Consider the following 12866-nt stretch of genomic DNA (forward strand, 5'->3'; position numbering starts at 1 on the left):
CGTTGTGGAATCGATCAGAAAAGGTTGATCATCTAGCATCTAGCATCTGCAAGGTTCTGGAATCATCAAAATGATAAGAAATTTGGCCCATTCTTCATAAAGTTACAAGCACTATACACAGAAAGATGTATATGGGATTACCCTATATCTCTCACAGACCATGAGAGAAACAAATTTTCCAAATATATGAATTAGTAGGCGGTTTCCCGGCAAATTTTTTATCATCATGTATTGGTCAAAACATATTCTTTCACATGATTGGTAATGAGAGCTTCCATTTCATTTTTTGAAATTGGGGCGTTTCCAATACTGGTCTTTACCTTTAAAGAGAAGGTTGCGTTCTGCTCATGCATGCAATTGCATTGTGAAAGAAATGGTGTGGAATTGATCAAAAGTAGTTGATCATGTAGCATATAAGTATCCGTGTGTACGTACTGCAAAGTTCTGGAATCATCAAAAAGATAAGAAATCTGGCACAGTCTTGGTAAAGTAATAAGCACTGTACACAGAAAGATATGGGACTACACAAACATGTGGTATAAAAATTGGACCTTTTTTTAAAGCTTTTACTTGTCATTTTTTAGAATATGAAGGCATTTGAAGAGTGATGCTTTTTAGGGAACGTTTTTTCCTCTGATGTTCTTTCACACAATTATTTTCACCTCTCCCTTCTCTTTAAACCATATCTGCACTTGTTTGGCCTGGAGGGATTAGACCTCATCAAATCAGCTCCTAATTAACATTAGAAAAAGGGGACCATGGGGGACATGGGTCACCGATTAGGCATTGTTTCTATATAAAGGGCGCAAGTAGCTTAAAGTAGTGCAGTGTTGCTTTAAGTCATAATGATGGAAAATATAAAGAAAAGAAAAACACTGGTTAAAGATAAACTCTGGTAACAAAAAGAATCAAACAAAACTTACACTGAATGTTCAAGATTACAAATAAATGTCATTTGCCAAACAATTTTGGTAGAAAATGTATACTGGCTGAGTAATGAGCATAGAAAGATAAGGAAATCAAGGTGTACTAACCCTGACACCATTTGTGTTGTCCCATATGCATCTTTCTGTGTATAGTGCTTGTAACTACCAAGACTGGGTCAAATTTTTTATCATTTTGATGATTCCAGAACCTTGCAGCTACACCAATACTTCTATGCTAGATGATCAACCTTTTCTGATCGATTCCACACAGTTTCTTTCACAATGCAATCGCATGACCAGGGGAGTGTTTCACAAAGATCCTAAGTAGAACTTAACACTAAGTTGGACTTAAAAAGTATGGACAGCCATTGGAGCCTTAAAATGAAATATATTCAAAAGCAAAAAATTGGAGTATTTTAGACTTTTCATCAATTCCACATCAAGAACAATCTCCCATGATAATAGAAAATATGAATGATTTGAATCAACATTTTATGCCTTCTTAAAAAAAAATACAAAATGTTTTCAAGGATGCTAATGGCTTCCCATAAATTTTAGGTCCAACTTAGAGATAAGTTCTACTTAAGATCTTTGTGAAACACCCCCCAGAACTCAACTTTATCTTTAACTGTGTCATATGTGAATAATTCTTTGGTAATACAGACATGAGTAGGATGTAATGACACGGAGGGTTGTCACTGATCTGATGCCAAAGAATTGACTTTGTAGGAGTGGATTAATCATCTCTAATGATTTCAAGAAAGGTAAATTTGATGAATACAAAAATGCAGGGCATTTGATGAAATGGTGGCATGGTGCCTCCTTTGTATAAGCCCTTGATGATTACATGATGCTGGAAAGTTGATTGAAAATTTGATAAAACCATTTCTCTTTATTAGACCTTGCGCGATAATCAAATCTTTATTCATCCTTTGAGATATACGGAAAAGAAACAATTATAAATTTTCGTTATTACAGGCACAATATTCTACATTTATCTGCAGCTTTTAAGATTGAGATATTTTCTCCCCCTCCCTCTCCCTCATTCTCTCTTTCTCTCTCGCTCTAATCTGAACCTTACAGTGTCCTCTATGAATTTTTTAAAAGGACAAATATGTTTTTCATTTCCTGGTTTGTCATCAATATATACCCTCAAGTTCTAAATTTTCTAGAGTTTCATTTTGTTTTTTTCCTTCAGATATTTTGCTGTTGACAAACCAATCAACAGTCTAATGGATGTGTATTGTCGTTTAATAAAGTGAGAAACAATGGTTTGGCGCACAAAATGTCTGCATTCTTATAAAAAAAAAATTCAAATACACAATCTTCCTCAAGGCATAGCAAAATATAGATTATATTTCAAAACACAAATTTTCAAATATACTGTAAAATTCATTTCTGAGAAATAGTTACATGTTCAGCAAAATAATACATGTACCTTTGTTTCCTCTTTTGCAGATTTTTTTTTTTTTTGACAACATAAGTTATGAGTTGTTTTGTTGTTTAGTTGCCACTTGCATGGCTATAGCCATTTTTAAAGAAATACAACATGGATGTTCAAACTAGTGAGTTCACAACAAAAAAATACAAATTTCTTGAAAGATGCATCTTGAACTGTGTCCTGGTTCTTCTCAGTGATTACAAATGTTGGTTTGTTGTTTGCTACATCTGTGGAGAGAGATTGATGACATGTTTCTTGGAAATCATGATGTGATATTTTACAATTTGATTAAATATGAATATTTGGAAGCTCTATAGGAAAGATTACTTCATTTTTATTTTGGATTGTGATTGTGAGTTACAGAAATAACTCTCTCTTTGTTGAATATATTTTTCAAACTGTCACAACCTGAAAAAAATACAGTAAATCCATAAAATACTTGATGCCAAGATATCCAATCATACTTTTTTTAATATGAATTAGGGTGAAGTGGAGGTGAATACCTGTTTGATACCATAAATAGGACAGGGGGAGGGGGAAGAGAGGAGAGGAGGCAGAGAGGAGCTAGAAGAGGGGGGGGGAGGGGGAAGAGAGGAGAGGGGGGAGGGAGCTGTGCTTCCCATCTCTTTATGGGTTTTTTTATCTCATGTTTATAGTGTCCTACATTATATGAACTATATATCTTGTTGTTGTTGAAAGACTGATTAAGAGCAAAATGTCATTTAAATATGACATTTTCAATCAAATAAACCAGATTGTGTCTGATTAGCTAAAAAAGTGCATCGACCCTCTAAGCATTTTCCATGCCATCACTCAAATCAAACGGGTCAGAATTCAGTAAACCGACAATTGAATGACATTTTCAGCAATATCATATATATCCTTTGTTCTAATTAGGCTTTATGCAATGTCTTATCTACTAAACCTGCCCATTTGATTTGCCCTCTACTGCATCGCATCATCGGAATCCCTTTACCTTACCACTAGACTGACTGGACTTGTCTCTCGCCGGTCTCTGTATATGCCGCTCTTAAATTGAAACCTTGTTAAGTGTTAAAAGGGCCATCAGTTTGCAGCCTAGCTCTGACTAATGTAGCATGTTAGGCATAGAAAGGTCAAGGAGACGCTAGAATGTTTAGTATTGATCAACTACTTTTGGAGGAAGCTCCATGCTTTACCTCTAGTATTCTATACAAAGCTCTCTCTGCAATTTTTGTATAACAATTATGATTTTTGTTTTTTTGCCTTATAACTCTGGTCATGTCTTTTAATTCAACTGTTTGTTCATGCTTGCCCTTTACTCTGATATCAGGATGCAGAACGAAGAGCCTCTGTACATCTTTTAAAAAAGCTATTTGGAATTTGTAGTCTTTTTTATATATTGTTTTGATTTTAATTTTTGTTTTGGGAAATGGTAAATGCCTTAAAGGTATAGGGTGTTTTGATTTAAGGCCAAATCTAATTAAAGATTTAATGTTTTTCTCAAGAAATGAAATTGTGAAGAGAAGTATAGTATTTTTACACTTTTTTCCTTCTTTTCTGGTTTCTGAGTGCCTTTTGGAAATGCACTTAGAAACCAAAGAAATATATTTTCTCTGAACTGTAAACACCCCCAAGCGCCCAAACCGTAACCACTTCCTTTAAACTTTCAAATCTGCTTTTTCAAGTCCTTGAGGAAAACTCTATTTACAATTCAAGCACTTTCAATTTCTGTTGAAAGTTAAACATTTTTTTTTTAAAGGTATCATAACTTTTTATATTGTCATTATATAATGTGAGAAACAATGGCATTGTTCATGAAATGTCTGCATTCTAATAAAAGACATCATGAGAGAGACAGTGGGATGTTCTCCCGTTGAGATCCTGAGTAGAGGTATGTTTGCTTGCTAATATAAGTTATATAATTTATAGGTTTACGGTTGCACTTGCACCATATGAGAGAGAGAGGGGGGGGGGGATTGGGGAGTCCTGAAAAGGACTGTTGGTAATCTTTCTTTCTTGAGTTACTTTGTTCTGTAGATCAAGTAACTCTAGAGGCTACTTCAAGTAAAATCACAGGAAAAATTGACATTTTGTTGATGATTAATGTCACATATATTTCTTTTACTTTGAACTAGAGATTTGCATTTCTATGCAAATATTTCCGCATTGATTGATGTACATGTGTGGTAGATGCACTTCTTGCTGGTATGGGATCGTTGATGAGTTGGAGGTATGGAAGCACATCCCCAATGGCGTGTCAACTCGGCTCTACCTCCAGGCTATTTGGATAAGAGTCCGCCAGACGGATACACGATTCTTTTTTTGTCATCGCAGCTGTGCATCCAGCGGCAAACCTGTCAAGAGCATTACGTTTGTCAACATATATGATCCACCCAACCCCTCTTTCTCTCTCTCTGCCATTTCTTTACAATCATATCATATCATTGGTGCTTCTTCTCCCTTGCCAGGCTCAGCTCAGACGTGCTCTTATTGATGCAAATATGATATCATCCATTCGGAGCTACAAGGGCTTTAACTCAATCCCTTTAACATAGGGTTAAAGGCTTTGTTGCTCCTAGCTTTTGATATGATTCTGGCTCATTGGTAGTTCATATTAATCTCGTAGTATTGCAAATATGATAGTCATCTGATTGTTCTTGTGGGATACGATTGCCTGAGGTTAGGCGGAAATTCATTACAGATCCTGACGGATTCGGATGAATTGAGGCCATATTATGTCTCGTCTTGATTTGAAAGTGAAATTAACAATTTGGTTCAATTTGTTATTTTCACTTTTCACTTTACTTCAAAATTAGAGTGTTTGAAGAGGGTTAATAATAATAATAATCTGTTTTTTATATAGCGCTCAATACATCGATCCAACGATGTGCCTAAGCGCTTTACAGATATATTATTACCCCGGTCATCGGATTCAAGCTTACCCGCACACAATGTGTGCACATTTTCCACTCCCTGGGGAGCATTCCAGCCAGTCGCCATTTTACAAGCACACATTTGCTCATCCAACCACATGAACGTTCGCATCCTACCGGGTACCCATTTAACACCTGGGTGGAGAGTAGCAAATGCAGGTAAATATCTTGCCAAAGGATATTAGTGCCGTGTCGGGATTCGAACCCTCGACCTTCACATCTACAGTCAAGCGCCTTAAACCACTCGACCACGACACTCGGGTTACAAAACACTTTCAATTATAAGTCAAATCGAGGGAAAAGCAATATCCTAAATTGCAGTTTTAATAGTAAAACTGGATTCACATGACGTCTTTGTAATAATCACTAGTTGATGTGTTTGTTGCTATTCTCTGTTATTTAATTTGATTTGATTGGCAATTTACTGAACATGTTTGGAATTGTGTTTGTGATTAAGAGTCAAGTGGCTTGTTCAAATAGGATTCCCTTCATGCACACATTGGATTGCTCATACACTAGGGATAAGGACGGAGGAAAAATGAGGAGAAGTGGATGAGATATGTGTTTGTGATTCAGAATACCTTGCTAAAGAATTCAATCAAGTTTATAATAGGTTTTTATCTTTCACTTCATTTTCCATAATTCCTATTTTTAAGAATGAGGTCACTTTCCTTAACTGTTACTTTGTTTTAAGTTGATGAAATAAATAAAATCTTGTGATTTAAGTTCGGTAGGGAGGAAGGTATAACAATATTTTACAGATTATAATTAAAATTCCAGTCTCATCCGACCTTCTGATATCACAAATTTGAGGTTATCGCTTGCCCCTTTCAGAGTTTTAATGGCTTTTCAGTAGTTGCCAAGATGTTAGGAGCATTTAAGTTTAAAGCTAATACAAAGTTTTGGTATGGGGTCATGAATTTGGTTTAAATGAATATATTGGAAGCATATGCGATCCTACAATATACATTAATCGTTGTCGCGGTTGAAATCGAGTCTAAAGTTATGAAATTGTAAATAATAAACTCTTTATGTTGTATAGCTCCCTCTCAAGGTCAAGATAATAATTAAGCTATAAAACAATATTTCTTGACTAAAATCGACCAATTTGCTATTCCCGTTTGGAAATTATATATCACAACTACATATTCTGAGAATTTCATGGTCCCAGCTACCATTGTACAGCTGTAGGTGCTACTTGAAATTTATCAAAATTTACCGGGAGCACCAGTAAATTTTTATATTCGATTTCTCTCGAAAATAGAAGTGTTATAGGGGCTAAATTTTCTAGTGCTTATAATACATACATACATCCAAATATATCAAAATTGTAAAGAATCACTATCCACCCAATTTTTGAAATTTCCCAAAACTTTGTATTACCTTTAATACTGAATTTTCTCATTCCCGTGATGGTTCCTTTGGGCAATGTGTTAAACACTTCCAATGTCCCAGTGCAGAATATAAGCAAGAAAGAATTGTATTATTCATGACCAAGCAAATGCCTTTAAGCTACATTTAAATGTAACACACAAAACCTCACTAGAGGTATACATGTATGTATGCAACAAAGTGACTAGAGCCCTCTCTGTTCAGTATCAGATTCTTGTTCTCTCTCATTCGTTCGCTACATTGTCAAATGTATGTCGGGGTCAAATCACTTGAGTTGTGGCTTTCGTTAACTTGTCAAACTTCTACCCACCCTCAATGTAAAAATTGAATGTTTATTAACTTTATTATTCATAAGAGGGTCTTAATGACCAGAAAAGGGATGTCTGTTCGGAACCCTCCCAGGGTACGTACTGATTGCATGAATAGAAGAAGACAAACTCGTAATTCTGCGGAAGCAGCCAGTGAAATGTAATTCATCTTCTTCGTAACTAAGGGCTCACCAAAACCATGTTGACTAATGTCTACACTCTACAGTATATGACATATTAATATTTAAGTACATGTACTGCACTTCTTATCTGTTGGATTCCTGCCGCCTGCATGTAGAGCTCTAAAGGATTGAAAATACAGATGGAGTTGGCCCAACAGTAAGACTCAATCATAACAAATCCAAACCTTCTCACTTTCAAACTTCCAAAACAATTTTCTTTATTCTAATACCTCAGTCACACCAGGTCAAGAGAAGTTCTAGAGGAAGTTTTGGGGGCTCAAGGCACAAGCCCCCCCCCCCCCCCAATATTTCTTCAAGTCCCTCCTCCACCCCAACACAAAGTACCCGTAGGATGCGACCTTCATTTTTGGTCAAACAGTTTTTGAGCGTCATGTAACGCCTGGCTGGAATGCTTCCCAGAGAGCGGAGATTGTGCACACAGTGTGTGCGGGCAAGCACTGAATCCAATGACCGGGGTTATAGTATATTTGTAAAGCACTTAGAGACATTTGTAATAAGCACTATATACAAATTAAATATTATTATTATTATTTTTTGTATAATTATAAATGAATTTACACAAGGCACATGTAGAGAATTAATGCAAGAACCCATGTCTGCTTCAGACTGATTCCAACCGACCAGTTCTTAGCCATTTAGAGAAATGTATTTGTTTGTTTGTTTGTTTAGTCTGTTGTTGGTCTCAGTGGTTTGACTTAAGTATAAGTTGGTTTGGCAAATCCTTCATTTCAAAAGTTATAGCAATACCGGTAGTTTGATATTGATCCGATTTCTATCAAAACGTTATCTTGTTCCATTTCATTTGCTTATTTTCTTTAGTTCCTGTATTCCCTTTCAAAAGCAACTTATTGTTGCAATCGGAAATTGTTATTTAATCTAAAGTTGACCACCTGGCTACTCTGCGGGTGCTCTTGGGGATAAAGTTACCCCACTCACACCAACCCAAAGAGGGTGATTACTTGAAAAAGCTTTTAAACCGATGGCTACTAGGTGTGTCTAGTGATTGCACGTGACTTACAGAGTAGGTCCCTTGCACTTTCTTCCCCTCTGAAGTCTGATGATAGAAATGGGGTACTTGTGGAGAAGAGCTTTGTGTTGAATGTGACAAATTGATGTAGTACCTTTTATGGGTTTACATGGAGCATTAGATGTACTTGAAGGGAAGGGAAGGGAGATGGTGCCCGTTTACGGAGCAGAGGAATTGGGGGACCTTACTAAAGATCTGCACATGTTCTTTATGTGATGGGAAACGAAGGGAGAGAGAGATTAAAATCCTTGAAGGGGGGAGGGGTGAATGTAGAGGGGAACTTTTGGAAGAAATTGATAGGGTCCAGGTCTATGTCTGAACCATGATTTACTCAAGTAAGAGAAAGGGATGCTTGGTATTAAATTAAAATAATTTTTGAATGAAGTTGGTATTTGATGCGCCCTTCCAACAACAAAAAAGATAGTGCCTTGCCTGAGCACAACCTTTGTATTTCCAGTCAACTACATTAGCAATGTTTTAAACCCATAACACTATTAGGGCTTAGGTCGCTTTAAGGTGTGCTACTGCGACCAAGTCTTTTCAATATATTTTCCAAACCTTAAAGATATCAGAAGTGTTTAGTTTATTGATCTTAAAAACTAAAGAAAACAAAAATCCCAATTTTTGTTCAAGTTAATCCAGAGTGAAAGAGAAAATAAGCAAAAACAGAATAAAGAGAAAACCATCCAAACCAAAGAGATTGTTATTAATTTAGCTGAAGTACATGTAAGAGAACAAAAGTGTAAGGTGCTTGAGACAGCTAGCGTACCAAGCAAGGAACCTCATCTGTGGTAATTGACTGAATTAATGACAAATGACTCTTGAATGATGGCAGCCCTAAGCTACTTTTTATGCTTGGCAGAATAAATAATTCAATTGTACCTTTTGCATCTTTTAAGGAGAAAATCAGACTCTTTCTATCACACCCGTGCAGTGCCTCAAGCCAAGTACTGTCCATGCGTTACCTCATGCTTTATGTTTCGAGCCACACATGGACAATTCGTTGGGACTGACGAAGAATGTTTGTGTATGATTGAAGACGATGTTTGCTCAAATTACGAATGGAAGAATTGATAGATTGTCAGCACTTTATAAAGAAAACTATGATATGTAAACAATATCTTTTCCAAGTAGGAGTAGTAACAAATGTGGAAATTGTACTTGTTGATAGACAAATATTCAATTCAGTTTAATTCAACATATAAAGCGGATTATTTTTGTGTTTACATCATACATGTACATTTATTCTCATGAGACAAAAAACATGGCTAACATTAAATGAATGTATGTGTACACAAATTAATGACAGGATGAACAGAAATAAAGAGAAAGCAGGGGGAATTAATGCGAGGAGGCATTGAAGAAAAGAAGAATAACCTATGTCTGAAAGTGGTGGGTATATGGGAGAACACAAAAGCTTGAGTTAGACTTGAGTTGTCATAATCAACATTCAATACTCGACACACTATTCATCTCATACAATAAGAGATACAAGATATTGACTTATAAATATACTTTAAGGAAAATCATAATATACAGTTACAAATTTGTAGTAATGGCTTTACACGATTGCAAGGACTCAGTTATAAAATACAACTGCTTCTGTTATATAAATAATACTTCTAATTTTGTGATAGCCTTTATGTTAGAGAATGGCAGATAAACATCCCTCTCACTGTAAATCCTGTATCTATTAAAGTAGCTTTTCAGGAGAGCATAATTATGTATTCTGCATGATTTACATGTCCCTTAATAACCTTTTCTTTTTGAATGCCTGGAGTAAGCTCACAGTAGGTTTATGAGCTATGCTTTTAATAAATGCATCATGCACAGGTCCTGGATTCATGCATAATACTAATATGTTTGTACATGTATGAACCTTGCATCAAGCTAAGAAAGAAGGAAAAAACACTCTAGATTCTGCATAACCAAATCTGCTGGAAATCCGTAAGTGCTGAGTATTCTTCTGCGCTGATTACAGCTGAGGAGTTGTTTTTTTCTGCTGCGAATCTCATACATTGACAGTTAGCATTTCAAATCCCACAAAGGGAAGATTGATTTGATACTGTTTCTGGTGCATGGGATATCATTATCAAGGTAACATTAATTCCTGGTGAGCTAGAAAATCCCACCTCTAATGCTTGGATAATTGGCTGCAAATTTGTGTTTTGCAGATGAAGCTTGTAGACATAAGTTACCGAGAATGCTGAAGATGTGATTTTTTTAGAAGATACTGTGTATATATATCTGTGCTGTAAATGCAGTTAAGTTTCAAGGCCTTTCATCCTTAGCTTATCACTGGCTTTTTGATTTATTCAGAAATTGAATTTTCTAGGATTTTTTTTCTTCTTCGGTGCTCCCACTCAATTAACAGCGTGTCCACACACAAAACAATTTATCCCGAAACTCTATAACGATACGTCGTATAAAGAATCATCGTATAAATTCCAGGATGTCCTAGCACACACAAGAAACGTCGTCACTAAAGAATCATCGTATAAAATGCCCCCTGTCCACACACAACATTTTCCGTGATTCTTTATAGAGTTTCGCGATAGTGATAAGAGGTCTGGTCTCATTTCGCTCGAGGTCACGTTAAGCCCCGCCCAGTTAGTTACACTAGTTACACTCCCCCTGTCCACACACAACATTTTCCGTGATTAGGCGTGATTCTTTATCGAGTTTCAGTTCGAAACGATGCCCAAACCTGCGTTTCGTTAGACTAGTTTCGTTATACGACGTATCGTTAGTGAGCGTCCACACCTACAATTTTGGTCGTAAAACTATCGCGAAACGGTATCACTATCGCGAAACGGTATAGCTAATCATGATTAGTCACGGAAAATGTTGTGTGTGGACAGGGGGTAAGAGAGCAGACTTGAGACTAAACAAAAACATGTATTTTCCAAAAATGATAAAGGTTGCTGAAATAAAAGTCGAAAGAAAATATCCTCGGTGTCCCAATTTCAGCAAATTAGATGACCCTTTCTTGAAAGTGCTCGAACCTGGTGTTTCTAATGAGCCAAAAGCATGCCTTTCACTAATCATTGTAACAACAGAAAATTCATAAAGCAAATGTCATTCCAGGGATAATTTCATTTACCAAGTATGCCTTAGAGGAATGATATCCTTATGATGTCCCTTTCTATCTAGGTGCCTTAATTACTTGAGAAGAAAGTAGGGTAATGAGAGGTAGATGGTCCGGAGCTCCATATGTGCCTGTCAGTTTGATTTTGTGTTTGGCTGGAGGCAGCTAGGAGTCAGTAGAAAACATCACTTTGGACAGTCAAGAGAACACAAACATAGAGAGATGGTATTTTGTAAATGCAATAGATGTGTAGTATATCTTTGTTATTTGTACTAGAGATACCTTCTTTACGTAGTTAGTTTGTGATATACAAACTGCATATGTCTGTTTCTTTGGAATTGGGATGTATGGTTATAGAGCATGGCTTCCATTTCTTCACTGTTTAAAAAGCTATTTGGCAGCCTTGTCAGGGTAGTTAGTGAAAGCATGGCCTCAGAAATCAATGTTACACATCCCATTGTTACGCTTTAGAACTCACGAATGCGTTTGAATAAATTCAAGAGTTACCACTCCTTTCTTTCACCTCCCTGCTCTCACCATACGATGGAGTCTAATATCACTGTGATTTGGTCACAGGTGTGAAACAGTTTAATGACAAGCCTGCAAGACACTCCAATTGAAAAACTACAATGATAGAAGCAGGCTGTCCTCCCGAGTCTTACCCCCACCCCTCTTCCGCAAACAAGTCATCTGCCGAGAGCTATAAGGGCACTAACTCCATGGTAACCAATGACATAATGCCCTTCTGGCTCTCTGCTGACGGATCATCCTCCTCCTCCTGCTTGTGTGTAGTATGATATTTAATGTCAAATGGCCACAAGCTATGATTATGCTGGAGACATGAAGTTAATGTTCAAGTTTTCACTGAATGCAACGTTCAGAATAACTCTGTGTATTTTGCATAATAAATTATTTATGAACTTCCTTTTTATGAATAATGTACTCGGGTCTAATAAATCAACTGTAATCAGCAGATGTTTATGGCAGTATGATTGAGCTGAGCTGAACTGAGATCTCTTGTATAGCATGCTCAGACTTTCCCCGTGAATGTCAAATTCTTGTTTATCAGCTCCTTCAGGATAGTTTACAGTAATCAGTCTCCTCTCTGTATTATGACACTTTCATTGACCAATTACATGAGCGATCTTTGAACCATCAGAGTTTTCCTTACTTTTTTCCTATTGTTGTTGTCCTTCATTCATGTCTTATCAATGAAAGAGTAATTCATTCTTTTGAACCAAAGCAGGTGTTGAAGGATACTGAGTGGTCCACAGATGTCATTCTCTCTCATGAAGGATCAACCAATTTTCTTGCTACTTGTCAACTGAACTGATGATGTTTTTGTGTTCTTCATATTTGTTGTCATTGTTTAAATACAAATATATTGTGCACATTATGCATTGGTTAATTTTGTCATAAACATCAGTTAGATCAGTTCATTCGATTTCCAAATCAAGGTTTGATCTCACCATCTGAAAGGTGCATCTCAGGACCGAACCCTAGGTCATTGCATGATAAGAAAAGGTAGCTAACCCCTAGACCAGTCCACCTCCACCTGATACAAGC

The 12866-nt window shown here is 36.5% G+C and overlaps 1 protein-coding gene across 1 annotated transcript in view; it reads left to right on the forward strand.

Annotated features, from left to right (window-relative positions):
- The window catches only part of LOC584943 (nucleotide exchange factor SIL1), a 32617-nt gene that overhangs the window by 16778 nt on the left and 2973 nt on the right, over positions 1-12866 (forward strand). The window lies entirely within an intron of this gene.

Source organism: Strongylocentrotus purpuratus, unplaced genomic scaffold, assembly GCF_000002235.5.
Source record: "Strongylocentrotus purpuratus isolate Spur 01 unplaced genomic scaffold, Spur_5.0 spur5_scaffold_15, whole genome shotgun sequence".
In the NCBI taxonomy this organism is placed as follows: Eukaryota; Metazoa; Echinodermata; class Echinoidea; order Camarodonta; family Strongylocentrotidae; genus Strongylocentrotus; species Strongylocentrotus purpuratus.